The 21,301-nt window shown below is 36.1% G+C and overlaps 1 protein-coding gene across 1 annotated transcript in view; it reads right to left on the bottom strand.

Annotated features, from left to right (window-relative positions):
* The window catches only part of Sema1a (semaphorin 1a), a 191,800-nt gene that overhangs the window by 166,600 nt on the left and 3,899 nt on the right, over positions 1 to 21,301 (bottom strand). Inside the window, exon 2 of the mRNA XM_066406988.1 lies at positions 7,786 to 7,857. The gene's annotated coding sequence lies outside the window, so the exon portion shown is untranslated. The remainder of the gene's footprint in view (positions 1 to 7,785; positions 7,858 to 21,301) is intronic.

Here is a 21,301-nt window from a genome sequence, read left to right as displayed (position 1 = left end):
GGAGGTAATATTCGTTTTTTAGCCACCCACAGCGCCTATTCTTTTTTGCCTGGTAAAATGGCTTTCCCGTGTTGATTAAGTTGCTTTAGCAAACACGAATTAATTTTCTATCGAAACAAAATTACCTGTGCCGCCTCGGAGATTGGCATAAAAGGAAAGACGGTTAAGAAGAAAGATTTGCTTAGAGCTCAGTTTCATAATGAAAAAAGGGAATAACTGGAGGAGCCCCTCAAATCTGGCAACATCGCAGAAACGAACCTTAATATCACAGGAGGCAAAATATACTAGGGGGTGTCCTGGGGCGTACAAATGGAACAATAATGACGTTAAATATTTAGAAGCCCATTTAGCTGTTAGTGTGTTCCCCGAATTCGTGTGAGCATACAGGGTTCCACAACAAAAATCGAGGGGAAAGCGAAACTAAAACCGCAGGTAAGCAATGACGGCCTCGCTTAATATTAAAGGGGCATTTTTTCGTTATTTAGGCATGTGGGAGTTGAAAAGGTCATGGTGGGCGGCCTTGTGCTGGTATTAAATATTAAATGTGGAAAGCTCCCAATGGGAACGTTGAAGTGGAAACATAACGTAAATTAGGCGGGAAAAAGTTAATGAGATAGGAGGAGTATCATTTCCTAGAGGCCATCATAACCGTAACTAATATAATATAACTGAAAAAAGATCATTGCAACTGCGAATTTTTTTTTACTTCACTCTTCTGTTAACTAAGTCGATCTTTAAGTAGTTCACTAATACATGATATTTTCTTCATTTTTCGTGGTCGTTGTGATTGTGCTTGAATATGAAAGTTTTTGCTAAATTTCAGATATACGAGAACTGCGGAAGTTAACCGAACCGTGGCAAAAGGTTCTGTTTACGTGTCAAGAATGTAAAATTCTCCAGCAAATAAGACCACATTGAAAAAATCGGTGGTGAGGAAAGTGGTTTATTGCATGTAGAAACATGGCATGATATCTGGATCGCAGATCTATTCAAGAAGTATCAAGATCTACAGAAAATTCCGGAAAAATTCATTTACAGTAGAATCTTGTTAAGTTTTCTACGATTACGGTCGTTTCATCATCATCCATCACATTTTTTAAAATATCTCTAACTATAATATTAACACTCCTATTTATTTAATTCCTTGTTCTGGCTTCGTGATCGCGGAGATTGAGCTAATAACATTTTCTAGTAATATTTTTACCACAATAATCAAGTGTCTTACCTACTGAGAATTTTAAAACTGACATACAGGAAAGTTAAATGTAAAACAAATAGCATATGCTGATATTTGCACAGCAATATAGATACTGAATGAGTCTTAAAAGCTAGAAGCGATAATGTACAAAGATTACATTCAAATGAAGAAGATAAATTAAGTCATAAATAACCAACTGATACAGGTGTTACGATCGCTAACGTGTTGCAAAATTTGTAAGACACTTTTGAAATTATTGTTATCTGTTAAGTTAAATGAAATTAAATCGAAGCAGCAATAAGAAATATAAAAAGTAAAATTGTTCAGTACCGACCAAAAAATGGACCTCAGTAATCCAGGTCCAACGAGGGACTCCGGTCTACCACGCTCGAAAAGTGGAGCCGTCCATTTCCCAAAGTGTGTAATTATAGGTATATATGAATATTATATAATTACACATATATTCATAATATAATTATACGTATATAATGGATGCATCAGAATTTTAGAGTACATTACTAACTTAAATAAATCTTCAGTTTTCAAGGTGAGCCGTATAAAAATTGAGAGAGGGAGAGAGAAAGAGAGAGAGAGAGAATTTAACGAAAAATTTCATTATATTACATTTCAAGAATGCATTACAATTCTAAAGAAAACGTTACGCCACTGACATTGACTTTTCCAATAGAATATCAAGCCAAAACTGACATTTGTACCAAGATCAATTAAAAGTAAATCAGTGTTATACCAAGGGGGGATTGAAAACATGAAAAATGTGAAGAAGTTTTATTTTGCTATTATTCAAAAATGCGTAACAAAAATGCACGCCACTGACTTAAACAATATTTGAAACGTCAGTGAATCTTAATACGACAACCGAGACTTAAGAGAACGAAAACTTAAGGATGTTCAAATTAAATCAGAGGAATATTAAGGGAGAAAAAGAAGCAAAAAATTGAAAGAAAATTTCGTTAGGTTACCTTTCAAAAATTCATGACTTCGAGGAACCAGGCACGCCACTATACCTTAAACATATTTTCATATTTTGAATATTTGAGAATTTTCGCAAGAAAATTCACATTTGTAAGTATTTCAACGAATTTGAAATAGAACTGAAATTTGTTGATCAATAAGTATGAATTAAATCAGGGTCGCACCAAGACAGGATATTAAGAAATGTAAAATTAGAAGAAACTCTCATATGTTACTTTTCAAAAATGCATTACAATCTTGAAAAACGAACTACGCCACTGACTTAATAGACTTTGGACCTTCAAGAAGTATCACACAAAAACTAAGATTTGTAATTATAGGTCAATCGAAAGGAGTATCGGCCTTATAAGAGGAGGGTAGGTTGGGCGAAGGCCCAGGGTGGCAGATCAGGAAAGGCGGCGGGCATTCCTGGTCGGCGATTTTCTTGAGGATAGAGGGGCGGTAATTAAAAATTTCGCCCAAGGCGCCAGACTTGTTAAGGCCGGACCTGTCACCGCTCAACGTTTGAAATGTGGCAAAAAATGGGTACATCCCTCCTTTGTCATTTTTCAAAAAAAAAATTAAATTTTCGTCATTTTTGGCACTAAAAAATCGCGAAAATTAGGGACCAAAATGAGACTCTATCTCGAAAATAGAAGAAGATATGGCCAAATGGTTTGCTACGTTTTATTGAGCTTGTCGCGACGATTAAATTGAGCTATTTTTTGAAGAAATTGCCGCATCCTCTTTACCGATCTTACGAAAAACTGAAAAATTTAAAGAAGTGAAAATTCATGAGAATTAAAAAAAAACGAAGTAAACTACTGTTTTTAAAATATCAAAGATAAAATATATAATATAGATAAATGAAATCTGCCTTTTAAATATAGAAACCTCCCCACCGGCTCTATACCTGAGCCTATACCCAAATTAATCGGTGTTTATCCATTATCTGGAACGTTCTACATAAAAAGCGTTTTAATTAAAATTCATCAATATGCATTTATACGTACATATATTTTTATTTATAAAAGGTATACCTCAATTTTGATAAAACCATCGAATGATGCCAGCCATTACTAATAAAACGAACATTTTTATGTGCAAAATTAATGCATCAGTTGCCACAATTGTGACGTCAAATTTCTGATTAAATCACGTTTGTGGGTCCACCCCTGTATATATTTTTTCTAATTATCTCCTTTCGTGGAAAAACAATAATTGCTGTTTAATTAAAAAAGAGTGTTTATCTTTGTTGCGTTTTTGGTGTTAGATTACATAATATACCCTTGTTTGTCATAGGGTCGTGTTGGTAATTACAATGTCCACTCATTATCCCATTTCCCCAATGGAAAAAAGGTATTAATCCTGAACACATGTGAGGTACCTAGAACCTTATTATTACGTAAGGCTTGTGCGTAAATAACGACGACAAAACAACTTTGGTACCTACCTACTCATTTTGCCACACCTCGTAGTTTTAAAAGCAGTCGTATCACAATGGGTTTGGTGCCTATATATTTTGTGGGAATGGGTTCTTGGGAATATTTAATACCCAGAGAGGAAAGAACCCGTGGGGCGCAGTGGCGGGCGATGTTAAGACCCTCATGACCCAAATCTCCTTCTGAAACGTCAACCGCATTTTTACATCTAATTTGGATTCGGAATGCGCGCTTCCTGCCCCACATATCTCCCCGACTTATCTAATATAGGCCTTCGGAGCAAAAAAGATAAGCGTCTTTGACTTTCGGCTGTAATTTCCTAACAACCCCATATCCAATTCAAAGCCGAGCAGAAAACTATCTTTTGCAGTGTTTGGAAATGGCGTATATTATTCACGAATTTCTTTCTCGGAAATGTGCGGCTAAAGGGCCAGTGACGTAGGTCTCTATTTTATTTCCCTTCAAACATCAACAATAAACAACATCGAAACAAAATAAAAATTATAATAAAACACATAAAACCCACAAAATTAGCTTTAGGAAAATACTGTATTTCCCCACTGTTCTACTTTCCTACTTTCTTCATTACCGATTATTATGGCCGTTCTGTACCTGACTATTAAATTAATTGATTTTAGTTTAAGTCTGGGTCACTATACCTGAACTCAATTTACGATAATTATTGCCAACTTCATCGACGCCTTAAGGTCGAAGGGGCAAAGTTTAGGAAGCATAAAATGCGAGCCTGCCTGCCACTGTGCTTTATAACGAGAGAGAGTGTAAAGGAGGGAATCCGCAATGTAACTGTGATCCCTCCTATGAATGGCTTTTACAGCTCGGGATCAATAGCAAAAGTCCAGGGAACAGTGCCGTGCTGTCGTTAAATATATTAAAAAGGGCCTATGATGGTTTGTATTCAAAAAGTTAATTACGACATATAATGGGTGACCTAAGAATATTATTTAAAATCAGTGATTTAGGGCTCAAAAAAAGTGACAACTGATGCATATATTGCAGGCTACAGGGCGTGCGTTTTTAGAGTCCAACGATGGAGTACTTAGTAACCATAAAAGATACCTGGTCTCAGCTAAAATAAGTAGGTAAAGAAAATTGCAAGAGGATACACCCTCAATTTTCAGACAAAGCTCTATGCGTCTTTTTAAATTCTGCATTGACCTTAAAACGTCCCTTCTTCTTATTTTGATTCTTAAAGTTGTAATAGTCTTCCTGTGCCACTCCTTAATATCGGTGGGTACAGATTCAGAAATGACGCCTTTTATAGTTCCCCCTAAATACTAATAATCTAATGGCTGCAAATCTGCTAAACATGCCGGCCAACGTATGTCTCCGTCGCTTAAAATGACTAGCGAGAAATATTTCTGGCAAATAATCAGCCACTCTCCTAGTGTTACGTGATAGAGTACCATTTTATTAGAACCAAAGGTTGTTCAAACACTTGAGACAAATCTTTTCATCGATGCCATTCATAAAGTAGGTCCGTAAAAAGTGCAAATACCGATCTGCGGTCAAATAACCTTCATAAATGTATGGGCCAATGATCGTTTCACCAAATAAACCAATCCATACATCTAGCCCGAAACGTGCTTGTGGTCCACGTCCTTGGTGTTTGTGTGGATTTTCAGTGGACCAGACATGTTCATTGTGACGATTGAACATGTCTGAATTGGTAAACTTGCACTCATCCATGAATATAACGTTGGAAAGAAAATGAGGATTTTGCTCCAGAAGTGCCATAATATTCCTACAAAACACTTCTTTCCGTTCAGTATCTCCTGGATGCAGGATTTGAGAGATATGAATTTTAAACGGGTGATATTTATGTTTTTCCTACATTTGAAGACGGAAAACAGCTACGTTCCTTCTTCAAACAGGGAAGATCCTCTCAAATATTTGACATACAGAAAGACACACTTTAGGTTTTCGTTCACGGAATCTCGGTTTCCAGAATTTCCAGGATAAGCTGTTCTTGTTCCCGAGAAATTTTAGTCGAATTCATCGAAAATACCCGACACATAAGACAACCACTGTTATTTAATAAGAATGTGCATAACATTATTTTCACTCGTGCAATCAGGAATGCTGATTGATTTTGCTATCACAGAGCATCTGTCGGCTCCTTAGTCCCCACCCCCACGATATCAGACCGTTTCGGGAAAATGCGTCCTACAAAGCGCAGTTTCCCGCATGCATTTGAGTGTGGAAACTTGCACTTTTCCGCACTAGTGATATTCTCTCGTAAAAGTAACGTTGGAGGTTACTTTTTCACATTGATTATCTAAAAATTACTGAATATTCTGGTACAAAAAATGCTTTTTTTCCACATATTTTTACTATTTTCAGTTATTATAAAGTACTTACCGTCCTTTCAGACAATATATGCCAATGAGTTTATTCTTTAAGCAGGAACGAGTACAAATATCTCCTAATTATCCCGGATGTAGCTAGCGAAAGAGCTGAAATTGTCTTAAAATCGGGCAAAAACTCGTTCTTTGTTAATTACAGGGGATACTAAAAGGGACAAACGAACGTAAAATCAAGCAAAAATTCTTGTTTCTAGAAGTTTTTAACAGCATTTGTTCAGGCTTTAGAGTACACAAGGGTGTTGGATAAAAAACATTAACATTTACACGTTCATCTGCTAATTTACAAGGAGCGTGTTAAAAAGAATCACGACTCAAGTGAAATCAAGAAAATATTATTTGTTTCAATAGTGTTTAGAAAGTTTAAGCGGTTTTTAGTGTGCGCCAATGAGCTTTGCACTTCCCCTAACCCCAACTATACTTTGAAACAGTATACCCCAATGGCCATTTTCCATATTTTATTATTTGAATAACGGAACAAAGCTACATAGTAAAATTTACAGTTTCTTCCGCTGAGTATCAAGGACGTATTGACAAGGGCACTTTTATTTTTGAAAATGTAATTTTAAAAATTTCCAGTTTCAAGTTAGTTGCCAGTTTTAACTTTTCGTAGATGCCCCAAAACGAGAGTTTATGGATCACTAAAGAGACGAATGCTTTTAATCTGGAATTGAATAGGTTTAGTTTCAGGATAGTGTATTTCCCATTTGATTATCTCTAGAAGAGATTCTGTAATTTTATGTAATTATAATTACCTTCCATAATAGCTTTAATTTACCCTCTTTGGGATATACACAAAAGAGAATACGAAGAGAAAATTATCTTAAAATTAATACCTTCAGTTTCAGTGCTGCATTTTCTCTCATTTTGTGAGCTCTATAAACCTGCACTGAGCGGGTTGCTCTATTTACTTTAGTTCCCGAGATATAGGTTAACTTTAATACTGATTTTCATGATTTTAAAAGAGCTTCGAAATGAAGATTCTTCTCGAAGTTGCACTTCTAAGGAAATAGGGCCTCAATAGAGATATTTATAGTGAATATAGGATCATCGTGTTTTGATTAGAGTTAAACAGCACGTCGAAAAATTTGAAATTTTCCAAGGCAAGGCGGGGAGGCATGTTGGTGGTGGTGGTGATGAGTATTTTGAGTTTTGAATTGTAATTGAGAAATTAAGGGGTAAATTATTGAATATTTTTTGCAAACGGTGCGAGTTTAGCAAAATAAATTTTATGTAAAACAACAATTTCTCAGCGGATTTTGATTCCCTCGTGCGGGACCACAGTGACAGTTTAGACCAATGCAATTTATCCATTTTCCGGGCACGAAACCTATTATCCTCCATTGCCAAAGGAAAAATAACTTCCCCACACCCAATGCAATTCCGAATTAAACGAACAAATTCAACCAAAAAAAAGTTTGTTTTTTTTTGCAAAAAACGACATATTTTTTGCAGATAAAGCTTTCGAATAAACCTTATACAAGATGCAATATGTGTTGCGTTGCTACCTGCATTTCCTTTGTTCAAATATGCATAAGCAGATGTGACAGATGGCAGGTATACATACAGATTTATATGGCTTTGAAATACAGGCGGCACACGATACCGGAATTCTCTACTTTTGTGATAGGGGGCTTTTACGAGGGCTCGTTTAGTATAAAATTTGAAAAGTTGAAACGAATTACAAACACAAGTTGGGAGATGGATGTAATAAAGGTTGGAGATTAATTTGTGGAGTACGAACGGAAGGATTTTGTTGCCTTTTTTACGTTTTTTAGTTATGTAAACTTACCAATTTATGTATTTAGAGCCTCGATTTACAATTCTCATGACCATCCTCTCACTATCTGTATTTGGTCAGCACCTGAAAAATAATAAAGCAAATTTGAAAATTAGGAAATGAGAGTAGTTAATACAATTCGGAATGAAATCGATTAACAAAGTGTCTTCCGATGTTGCGCAACCGTAAGCACGCCATTCGATGTTTGCTTACATATTTAATTTCGTTTAATCTAAATCAGCAGAATATCCGAATTACGTGGGAGTTACAGAGTGGGTTGAAAATACTTCTGTGTTTGTAAAAGTCTTAAAAATCCATGATATCGAAGGCGTCCGGTCCCTAATGATTAATCATCATTATTAAATAATTTGTTAACTTTCAAGAAACGTAGGCCAAACAGTTAAGAGTAATTTTCCAAGAAACTCTAATTGCCTCGAGTCGCCCGAACAAAAACAACGGTTGAAGCCAACGCCTAATGTGAACATTTTTTGCCAATTAAAGTTCCCAAACTTTGGATATTACACCAACAAACTAAAAGTATCAAGTTTTAATGTAATATCCTCAGAATCTGGAAAACTTTGCTCTTATCGGTTTAGCATTTTGCGGCTTTGTCGTGGTTTTTATCATCCCTTTTGCTAAAGTTTGAGCAACGACCGCTTAATCTCCCCTGAGTATTTTGTTAGGTATTCGTTACCACGATTTAGAGACAATGACGTACCATTCTGGAATCATTGTTATGTGAACCTATGAGGACAGTAACGCACTATGCCTGCCTCGTGGCAAGTTAAAACTTTCAAGCGTTCTTCATATTTCAAAAGTTGCTCTTAAATTTCAAGTTGAAAGGTTCAAAATCGATGGTTCTAAACAGCGATCCTTTCTTTGCTCTATATCCATTGGCAGTGGCGTCAAAAGTTTCGTCTTTGACGTTGAGTTTATTTTCTCTTTTGCAGGAAATAGGGCAGATACCAGTGGTCATCCAAAAGAAAAAAAGACTTTGGATTTTTCTTCCTACGAATATTCTGTTCCTTAAATTTTGGAAAATTCAAAACCGATGGTTCAAAACATCAATCCCCTCTTTGCTCTATACGCATCGACAATGACGTTAAAGAGTTCATGTTTAATATCGAGTTTAATTGTTCTTTGCCACCACTACTGCTGGATAACGAACAAAGAGGAGGTCACTGTTTGGAATAATCAATTTTGACTCTTCCAATTTGAAATTTAAGGGAAACTTTTAGAATATGCGGATGGTAGGCCCAAATGGTTTCCCTTGTAACTGTGATATCCCGAACCTTCAAGTAGGCGAAGAGAAATCATGTCAATTAACCCGTGTTGTTAACCCCCTAAGGTCAATTCGGTTTATGCAGTTCAATACCTCCCTACTGAAAACATGCGCTTCCAATATATCACTGAGCCTCATTGAGACATTTAAACCCTATAAAAAGTTCGAGCCATCAAGGTCCTCGATTCCCGACTCTCCCTATGCAAATTCCCATCAATAATTCGTAATGAGATGAGAAATACAATTTCGTTCTGTCTCTTGGATGACCACTACATTGGTATTTGCTCTATTTTCTGTTTGTCCGACAAGGCAAAAATGTTCTCAAATACATAAGTAAACACGCTCCTCGAGCGATATTAAATGGAGGCGAGTGAACTTCAAGCACAGAAAATGTATCATCAATCAACGCTGGGGAAAGGTCAATCGATAAAGTGTATTTGCTCAGTTCCCGCAAAAATTCTTAGTCATTCGTAATGAATTTCGTATGTACAGTATGTCCACAAGACGTGCTTGGCACGTGTTTCTTCCCTGTTTAAACTAAGAACTCGATAACTCACTCTGGAAACGCACTTAGGGAACACTACTCTAAATAAATGGATCAAAATACTTGTTCGTGCTGCATAAGTACCTGAATCCATTACGAGAATTATTCACTTGCAAACTAATTTATCTGCTCTAATGCCCCAAAAACCTCGGGATTAAGTAAGTCCGTTATCTGTCAAGATCTCGCTCCATTAGCATCAGGAAGAGGCGAAGGCATTTCAGATAGGTATAACTAAAGTGCTATAGAACAATTTATTTGAGGCTCTAATTTCAGTTTTGAAAATAGACAGCAGGAAGAGTAGGGGCTGCAGAGTAATCTTTGCATGAAATATTCTTCAAAGTTTGTTACAGGTTTAACCTTTCCTGAGGCTCCAATTATTAAATTGATGGCGAACCGAACCGCATTTACAAAGAAAATTGCCATTTTCAGTCTCTTTTTGGATTAATTTACTTGTAAAATCAAATTTATTTGAGGTGTAAAACCTCAATAGAGTATCTCTGGAAAATTTGCACCTCATCCATAATTGAATATCCACCAAACCTCAAAACTCATTTTCCCAAAAGATGCCTCTATATGGACAAGCTTTGCCATTTTCCCTAGCATTTCAACACGAAAAAAGCTTTGATGTTTATGAACTTCTCCCTGGAAAGGGACTAAATATCTAGAAACACCCAGGTGTTGGCAATTATCTAATTGATTTTAATAATTAAGAGGGGTAGGAATTAAAGGCTTTGCCAGGTCATCTGGCATACATGGGAAACGAGGGGCGATAATAATGGGGTCGTCGTAAATTAATCGGAGGTGTTCGATGATTTATTAAAAACTGCTTCTTGATTTTGTGGGGGCTATGGGTGTAAGGAGACTTTGACTGGAAAACTCGCTATGAAAATATTTACTCAGATTACTGATATACAGGGGGGAAAGTTTACTGATATACAGGTTTATTCGTTTGGTCACTTTATCCAACAGATTTGAATAAATCGCAAAAGGTTGAAAGACTGAAACGTGTAAAGTAGAACTTCACATTGGTAAACCTTAATAGTCAGTGGCGTGCCACAAAATAAATTTACCCTGGAGAAACAAGGCTTGACCCCAAAGTCAGGAGAAGACTAATTAAGTTAATAAAGTCTCGTTTATCAGTCTTAATGTCTCTTTTTTTGCGCGATAAAACCAAACAACAATTTGGCTTCAAAATTAATTGTATCATGCCCGAATAAACTCAAAAATTGCCCTCTCATTGCACCATACCGACCTAATATCCAATTCGATCCTGATTAAGTCTATCGATTCCATTTAATTGCAATATAAAAATAAATTTAAAATTCCCCTATTGTAATCCTATATGGAAAACGCTGCCTATTTTACAGCATTCAATTGAAGCAGAAAAACGGATTTGCCCGTTCAAATAAATGCATCAGAATGTTTTTATTATGAGCAAATCCCTGCTGATGGCCCCCCAAAGGCCGCATAGAAACAATGGTTGGCCATATGTCATAGTCCATAAGCGAGTTTCATTAGTTTTTGATGAAAGCAGATTGACCAAAACCATTATGAATTTTTTTGTGAGGATTCGATTAAAGAACTGCAAAATCAAGAATGGTAAAAATATGCGAAAACTCAATTGAAAACTGGGAAAATACCGAATTAACAAGGGGAAAAACGTGACAAAAACAGCAACGATGGCTTTTTATAGGGACATTATTAAATTCGACAGAGGCAATTTCACTGTTATTGCATAATTTAATACTTAACCGAGTCGACTTGGCATTGCAGTGGGAACCATTTGCGCTTCGAACCAAATCCAACAGTGGCCCGCGTTTAATTTTATTTGTTATAAATAAATTAGCAATAAAATCTAGAGGCTACGTACGTTCATGCTTATATAGCTTTCAGTTATTAATATGATGTACCATCAGGCTTCCTAGTATAGGAGGTACATTTTATGCAGGCGAATCCACTTTTAATTTCGGAACATAGAGCAACCGCCCTGCCTTTCATCTTTTTAATTTCTTCCATGAAAGTTTTATGTTTATAAGCATGGCAAACCCATGAAAGCCGGGGATTTAATGCAGGCAAGCAGAAGAGCCGCCTCAAAAGAGGGAACCACGGTTTTTAAATCTATTTGCCTCGATATTTTTTGGGAAGATAATGAAAACTGGCAATAAGTAAAGTGCTTTAATTATTTAGTCTCCCTTCGAAACTCTATACATATTTTCAATTTTCGCAGGAAAGCTTGAAAAAATAATAAGTTGTTTACATATGAGATATATTTCCACCTTCATTTATCTTTTGGCTTGATATAATAAAAGTGGCCAAGCGTGGATAACTCTCTTTGGGAAATAAAGCTAGCCATACATTTGCTCGGCAATATTCGGCATAAATAAACGTTATTTGCATGGAACAATTTTTAATAAATATTTTTCCGAATTTCCATTCTCTTTGAATAAATTTCATAAAACAAATTCAACCAATTTGTGCAAACAGCATTAAAACCCGCGTGTATGGATGGGGCCGAACAATGAAAACATGAGGTGGATGGCGGGCCGTATTTTCATTGGCAGTTTCATCCGATACGAGGCTGCATTCAGCAGGCTCCATATAAACAGGTATCAAAAGGCTTGCACCATGTTTCATACACCAACCACCCTAATTGCTAATCATGTCAATTGATATATTCAACGTTAATTTACATGAAGCGTAGGAGTTTTTTGCATTTTTACCAGGAAATGGAAATACATAACAGGGAAATTTGCTAAACATAAAACATCTATCTGGTTTGATGTTGGAAAAAAGCTAGTGGAAATAGGGGCGAATTTGCAAGGAAGGGTAGAAATTAAAATTCATTAAGTCTTGCTGGTTTTAGGATCTTGTTAGCTCAAATGTATCAGAAATTTACACATTAGACATTAACAGAGAATAGGATAAAAAGCGCTCGTTTTGACGATAATTTAGCTTGGTTTTGTAGGTTCCGGAAGGTTTTCGGTGAATGATACCACCACTTGTGTAGTACCTTTTATTCACTATTGATTCCAATATCGGCAACGACTCGAAAGCCAGGATCTTCGTGAAGAATCCTCGTTTCAGTGACCATGTCAGAATCTCGGAAAGCTGCCCAATACAGGGTGGGGAAATTGCCATGGTATACCATTGCTGTCTAGTCGATGATAGAATTTTGCAGTCCATAGTAGAGTTTCCAGAGAGAGAATATTTTTTGGGAATCTGGCAAATGGAAATTTCAAAAATTTAAGTAATTTTTATAGATATATGTCGAGTTTCTTTATTTCCGAAGTATTCAATTCTAGATTGCAAGTTCAGTCCTCCTCTCTAGTGTCTTCTGAAATTTAAATGAGGTTGAGGATTATTTCCATTTTTCTGCGTCTGGCTATTTTTCTTTAAGGCATTTGCATGCTGCACCAAATACAACGGTAATACATCCCCATTGTAGACAGAAACAGATTGCTCCTTCAAGTGTCACGACATTGAATAAAACAATTGTACTTAGAAGGCAGTATCATTCTTTGTAGCTGTTTTTAAGTCTTCTACAAGCCATTACTCACTCCCTATCCAGCATTCATCAGCGCCCAAGCTAACTATAATATTTCAACAGTGATCGAGAAAGATTTAAACCGGGGCACCAGCATACAAGAGATTCATTCACCGATAAGCACATTCGCAAGTTCCAACTTACTCGTATTTTATTATTTATTGGCTAGATAAACAATGTAAACGATGCAAATTTATGCCTCGATTTCTGCATTAATTTATCGATCTGTTCTTCCGTGGCCCGCAAACGGGAAGTTCGAACTGACAAATCGATATCGGTTGTTAAATACTGCGTCATGCAATTCGTTCAAATTAAAATTGTATTAAACTGGTCGCATAACGTTTTCTATCACAACATTATCAGCACACCCCAGGAAACACCTACGGCCATATGTAAATGTTTTCGGTTGGGAATTACCTCCATTTGCTTTGCCTTTGTGCACAGTTGATGGATGTTTCCCCGAAATTGTTTAAATAAATTGGAAATCCAGGATTTCACTATAACATACTTTTTCGAATGCAGCCCTCGATTTTCATTATAAGTTTTTGTTTCGAACCGATTTCCTCGCCAACCCATGCGTGATGTATTCAGTCGACGAAAGATTTCTTTTCTACATCATTTCGAGGGCCGATCGTTTGAAACAATGTTTCCGGGGGGGAGGTAAAAAGTCGTACTGAATGGGGACATCTTCAGTGGGGATGATGACTAAAAATCCAATATTCAACTCGTGCTGTATCTATAATAAATACACAATAGAAGTGAGGGAAAGGGAGATGTTCCCAGAGAAGAAAGATTCGGAGAAACGTTTATTTGAATTAAGAATATTCGATAAACTGTTGGAAATGCAACTTGAGGGTGATTTATTTTCTAGTCGATCCAGATTACTAAGTTTTAGACTGAAATTCAGATCTTCTAGGTCTCTTCAGGAAACTTAGTTTCTAATGAGAAGTTCATGGCATTAATAGTTTTAATTTGAACTAAAATAGCGTTTTTGGTTAGTAAATATACAAAAAGGAAAAAAATGCGATGATTTTAAGCTCGGGTCAGGCTCGATGAGGTAAAAGAGAATTTGATGTAATTCCTTAAAAATCATCATTAAGTTTTATATTTCAAATTGCCTCCGTAAAAAGATCTACATTCTGAATATAATGGTGAATGCGCATAACATTTTTTTAATAATAAAACCCCTTACTGCGAGAGCTACTACTTGATGCGGAGGTCATCCACTCTTCAGTTTTTCCTACATTAGTAGTTTTTGGGTATCTTTGGTGCTGTAGATGTTTGTCAGATTTCATTACACATTTCAGTGTTTGTTCAGTAATTCTTTGACCCACAGAAATTGAGGATTCCACTGGCGTAGTCACTTCCCAAGTACTTGTAAACAATGGTTTCTTTTTTATACTGCGAATTGCGATGCATATTGCAGGTTGCCAGGTACTACTAAAATTGGAGGGTTGATCTAAAAGCGCTTTTTTGGTATGAACTGACCTCCGATGTCTAAATTAAGGTTTAATAGTATACCTAATAAATACATGTATTATCAAATATGCTTGGAAATGCATTTAAAGAACTAATTATTTTAATTCAGGCAGAGACCAGTTTTCAGCATCTCTTGGTGAATATTATTTACAAGTTAAGGAATTTAATTTGCGCTTGGATGATTCTTTGGATAAGTTTCTCTCGAGTTACTGACACATCATAAACTAATATCTTGAAATGTTCCCGATGAATCCGGCATCAATTTCTATTCCCGTATAGAATTTCCCATCGCGTTTAACCCTCGCCTAATTTATTCTTTTTCTGGATGCCTCAAAGTTGAATTGACAATTTTGAGTGGCCATCTAAACTTCTCGGGTTTAAAGATGATGTTTTCAGCTAGATTACCCCCGGATTGCCTTTTCTGAATTAAAATCGCCAACTCAGAAACACTCATTAACTGCCGCTTTGTTTTCGGCCCTCTTTTTTTGCTCACTTAATATTGGTGTAGAAGTTTTCCTCATGGACTATGTGCACAGACCTTTGACATTTGTGATTTATTTAAAAATTAATTCCAGGAAGGCATCGAATTGATGTATTCCATGTAGATTAGAGAAAGGACCTTTAAACAAATTAGCCTCGTTGTAATTAACCTCAGATATCGAAAGCCAAAAGGTTGGGAATTTCATAATTCAAATGCAATGTGGCTGTCAAATTAATAACAGTAAATTATGGCCTTGGGAGATAATAAAACAATTCTGTGATTGTTATGGCTCGATCGGTTGACATTATCACAGGTTCACGACAAAAATGGCTGGAAAGGCTCTTTATGGAGGTTGGCAAGCAAAATTGCCTTCTTATCTCGAAACATAGAAATGAAAGGGCAGGTGTGCTATCGTTTGTGATGGCATTTACACTAAACCTGTTGCTTAAGCCGTGTACAAAATGCGGTTAAATGAAGTTTTGCTCTCAGTTTTATCAAGGAAATGGTTCTGGGTGGGTTGAGGTGAACGTGGGGGAATGCCCTTAAGACATTTCCTCGATCAGGCATTATGTAAGGTTTCAGCTACGTCTCACTGGAGAGGAAATACTTAGATAATGTAACCGATCAATGCAATCAACACCGTGAAATTTCTGGTAAATGTGAACACACTAGACCCTACTACATTTAATGGTGCAGAAACACTAATTAGGATTACATTTCGTTAGATTTTGCGCTAAAAACTCCAAAATAATCATTAAAGAAAGGAATGTGCTTGAATGGAAAATTAATTGCTTATTAAGTTGTTGTTATTAATTATCCTTGATTGCTGCATAATTCCCTTATTAGGGACGTTTATATCCATATCAGCGGTACACGCTTAATATGCTTCAGTCGTTTTAGTCTCGTTCGGATTATGGAGAAATATCTACGCTATGCTCCTAAATAAAAATTATTATTGCCCTGTTAATTTCTACGAATCTGTTACATTAATGTATGTGAGGTCCAGTTTGAATTGACGGCAAACAAGTCTAAATTTAATGCAAAATGACTGTCATCAAAAACAGCTTCCGGTGGCAACGGCACTGGACCGCGAAATAAAGACTGAGATGAGATAGCAACAGATTGTTTTAAGGGTTATTCAACCTTAGTCCGAATTACCGGAATAGCTTTACTGTTGCAAAAAATCGAATTATTTTAAAATTTATTTCATGGTTTGTTAGGCAGGCACTTAACATGCCTGTTTAAAAACTGGACCCATAACTCATCACCGTCAATCAAAAGAGGGCATAGAAACACTTCTGCAATTTAAGATCGGCATATTGTATTTTAAAATATCTAATTTTTTTATGTGTTGAAATAGTTTGCAGACTACTAGGATTTTGAAAAAGGTGATCTGAAGGGAAACACCCCAAAAAGACCAGTTTGACCTAGGTGCATCCAATAAAAAAAATTCTTAAAATTATAAAACTCGTCAAAATTCCTAAAATCCTAAAATAGCCTTCAACATGAGCGAAACTGAGTTCGAGTTGGTTGACATTTCAAGAAGACCGATAATGCCTCTTTATCTCTAATTAACGTCAACCAAAACAATTTTAAGATGATTTTTCAAGGTGTTATCGCCTTAAGGTCAGTTCAGATTTCACTTCGGAATTGCTAAAATTTACAAAGACAATACAACACCACTTGAGGTCAAAATTATTAACTGCCGATAAATTTATCAGGCCGATAAATACACAAGGGAATAAAGCCGACAAAAAAGTATTTGTCTGCATGTTGATCGTCCAATTATTCGTCTGGAAAATTTTTAGCAAAAGGATTATTGGATTTTAAGGCAGTTCGAGTTGGAACATAAGGACCCGAAATTTTAATTGAAATAGCTTAAGAGAGGTTATATTTGCGGTCAACAAACCGAAGATCAGTTTAGGTTTGTTGCAAATTAGTATTTGTGAGGTGAGAAGAATGTGTTGATTAAGGCCGGTTCATACTACAACAATCTTCGTGTTCAACTCATGCAAACCCAAAATTGAATTCATTGAAAAGTAATCAGTGTGCTCACATTAAAGTGAGCGCTTCGGCCTTATGCATTCAAATGGACATCGCGCTCATTTGAGTGTGAGCGTAAGCGTCGCTTGACCGTTGATATGAAACGGGCTTAAGGGTTGACTGACCTGTTCTACGTAAGTGTGGTTGTTCTAATTTTCCTTACGTTTAAAACATTCCTGAAACGTTCATACACATTAACATTCACCGTAGAAGGGGCTCGCGTTCGACCAGAGGGAAATGTGGCTCTTACTCTTCTCAAAAACTTTCTAAGAAAATTCGAGAATTTACACGAAAAACTCAATTGTAATTCGAACTAACTGAAACTCTTTTCGTAAATATCCCCAAGAAATGTCTTCTTTTCTCCAATTCCCAGGTGTTAATTTTTATATAGGACACTGGTTTGAAGAAGCTTCACTTTTAGCAGATTCCGGTGCCAATGCAAAAGAATAGAAGGACTGGGAGTTTGGAAAAGTGGATCAGTTGCTGAAAAACATTTGGATTCTCATGATAGCAAAAAATAAATAAATTTTTGGATAACCCCAGGAGATGCAATATTTATTTAGTCTGCAACGTCCTATGAGGACTACCGCCGCTGCATTCTCCTAGGTCCAATGCATTGCCGACTTCTCGTTAGTAGCCATATGATGTCGTTGATTTTGAACATGTCTGGGTCAGGCCAGATGTCTTGGCCCTGTTTACATCCTACTGTCTGCATGCCAATCTATTTAACGCGTGCGAAACGTATGTTTTGCTAATTCCTAGATATTTCATTCATTCATAAGTTGAGATTAATTCCGGTCAAAAATACGTGTTTCCTAGCGCACCTCACTGTCCAATTAGATTAATATCTAGAAAACAAATGTTTTCAAATTTCAACAATACCTGAAGTCAAATCAAAAATTAAATCTGAATAATATGTAGGCCCTTGATAATCCTCACCTTAAGCAACCTCAGAACACTACATGTTTATATTCAGCTAGCTTGTACGGAAAATTCGACGAAAACACGAAACAAAAATAAAACGAAAACTGAAACTTTTCCTTTTTCAGTGGCCCAGAATGGTCGTCAGGAGAAACAGGAATGGAAATTTAACACAGCAATTCGATGAATACTAAGCAGCATTCATCAAGCAAGAGCTTGCTTGGTTTCATTTTTAAACTGGCAAAAGCCTGGAATCCGCAAGTAGTTGGAAAATTTAGTGCACATACCTTAAACAAGTTCTAATAGATACATCTAACGGATGATTATTTATCACTCCGTTGAATGTGTGATTGCCAAACAAAGGCTGGTCTATTTGAAACGGCTTCAAACGAGTTTTAAATTAGTGTTACAACCAAGAATGGAAACATGGCTTTACAAAATAGACAATTAACTGCTGATTCAGGTCTCTTATCACTCTCAAGTGATGACTGTAGTAACTGAAGGAAAATATTCTTTAACGCACTGGCGATAACAATACTGTTGCCATGGCTTTAGTCAAGCTTGCAATGAATAGTTCCATTCAGGTTTATTTTAGTTTGGCCAAAAATGTTCTATAAACAAAAGGGAGTATCTGAGAACTTTGTCAGGCAGACGCAAGACGTCTGGGCGCCATTCTGGCTGCTTTCAATTTCGTGGAAAACTGTTTGGGAAATCGAGAGCTTCCCCTGTCTAGTTCGGACGAGAGCTAATGGGAACAACAGCTGCCGACTGCTTTCCCAGCAAACAAAATATTAAAAGGGATTTGGATTATACAAATTAAGGTCAGAAGCTGGCTTAGTTACGAAGGAAAGAATGTTCAAAAACAGAAAAAGATCCACATTCAATAAGAAAAATTGTCTGCATTTAATCCACTGGGGCAGTCACATTCTCGACTTAATCCCAAGGAATTATCCGACTATTAAGACCATCTGCTGACCTAGTTGATACAATAAATGTAATACAAGTGCTCAAGAGTGGTACGGCATGTGTCTTTAATCAAAGATAAACAGTAATAACCATTGTAACTCTACTGCCAGAGAAGCGAGCGAAAGAAAATCCTTCCTTTGATAGGTCGACTGCAGCGATTAAATCAAAGTTTTGAGGAGATTTTAAAAGAAGGAAAAAGCACAGAGATTTTTCATTCCACATATGAAATGGATTAAAAAAACTTCCGTGTGGAATACATAAATCCTTATTACAGTACGAGGAGGAATCCAAAGTAAGCAGCTTTACCACGAAGTAGGCAAGCATCGGAAAATTATATAATTCCAATAGAATAGGTAGTATTGAAAGTTCGGGAGTTATAGTTTTATTGGCATCTATGTAACTTCAAAATGAATTCTTGACACACATACGTATGGCAGAAATCTATTCCAATGTAATCCCACAAAGAACCGAAGAACGGAAGCCATTTTTCCTATGGAAGTTCCTCCCGGCAATCGGCGCCCTCGTCTGGCGTCGACAATGGCTGGAAAGTCGATTTCTCCTGTTTCCTGAAAAACTGCCAAGACGAATCCAAGACACGATAAAAGTTTAATTTGATTAGGGAGGCGATGCTTTGCTTTCGTTGCTTATGCATGATTAGGCCAATTGGAAGTCATTCCTAGGAAATTGCATCTCAGGCAATTAGACTACAATTAACTGACCTGTGGATTGAAATATTTACCAAAAACATTCTAAGCTGCTCGGAGCCTGTTGGACACGCATCTAGGCTAGAGTACGAAACGTTAGATATTGATGCGTAAATAAGCAATGAAGAAGAAAGCACAAGATTGCTTTGAGGCCGTGAACTGATTCAAGTATACTACCGACGTCATTGTACTTAAGTAAATGTATTTGAGAGTAAAGCATTTCTTCGAGATGGACAGCTGCCAGACAAAGTATGACAGAGATTCAAATTCGAGAATGGTTCTATGACATTAAAAATCACTTCCAATTTTGTTTTTTTTTTTAACATGTTTCATTAATTTAAAGGTCTTAAGTTACCTATAAATTGGTTCTTATTTCTTGGGATCCAAAATTCCTTAGATTAACGTAATCAGTTCCAAATCAAATTTATACTTTATTGCCAGGTCTGTTGATGACGTTGAAAGACAGCAAAACTTATCTTAAAATGTCGCTTTTCTCTAGTCATCTTGCAACAATCGATATATGTACGTATGTACCTAAGGCATGTATTAATTGTTTGGAATACGTTCACTGTCTTGTTAGTTGTGAAAATTGATAATTGAATCAAATACTTTGTCCTCGATTATGTCATTAAATTTTAATGAAAACATACTTAAGCACAAGAGGATCATTTGAACACTTGATTAAATGATAGTTATTACCTCGTTTCTAACTACATGTGGGATTGATAATAACTCATAAATTCATTAAACCTACATATTTACGTCAAATTAAGCCTCGGATTTGATTGCATCCTTCCGGATATGAAGTGACAGTAATTTAATAATTTAATCCAAAAGCGAGTCTACAATGCCCTTCAATTCTAGGATTATTCCACCTAAGCGTGATTGCTCCATATCTGTTTTTTTAAGAGCTGTTTCATCTGTAAAGTGAAATGCGGGAGTTGCATACGAAGTAAAATATTCCAACAGGACGTCATAAAGAAAAAATGTTTGTGAAGTATACTCGATGTGTACTAAACTCATCTTCAACAGTTTTTAAGAGTCTATCTAGAGATCTAACGATGATAATTGCAAAAGGGTTTGGCATACCTACATAACACCGGATGAGAGAAACAAAAAGTGGGTATACTATGCCCTGTAACCATTTCGGTATTTTTTAAAAAAAATGTATTTTTGCCGATTTATGCAAGGTGAAATTATGAGCTTTTATAGGTAATTTTAAATGTTCTGTTATCATTAATCATCATTTGCTTTAAAAAATCATTAAAAGTTGTTCATTGAAAAATTGTTTGAAAAATCATAGCTGTATTATTATTTTGTGGTGTATTGTGGTGTTTTAGGTATAATCAATCCTGTTTGAGGTAATTAATCACCCCTTAAAAATAAATCACACGACTTCAGCAAACACTCCATATGTAGGAATTTATGAATTTATGTGAGTAGCTACATTTGATTTTTAATTACTTCAAATACGAATTCATTTTGAAATAAAAAAAATTAAAACTTAACAAATGGGCAGGTGATTAAATTAAACCAACCAGGTTTTTTGTATCAATAAAAAAAT

Source organism: Euwallacea similis, chromosome 3 (assembly GCF_039881205.1).
Source record: "Euwallacea similis isolate ESF13 chromosome 3, ESF131.1, whole genome shotgun sequence".
Lineage (NCBI taxonomy): Eukaryota > Metazoa > Arthropoda > Insecta > Coleoptera > Curculionidae > Euwallacea > Euwallacea similis.
The sequence above is the reverse complement of the archived record's forward strand: the minus strand, read 5'-3'. Positions and strand labels throughout refer to the sequence as shown.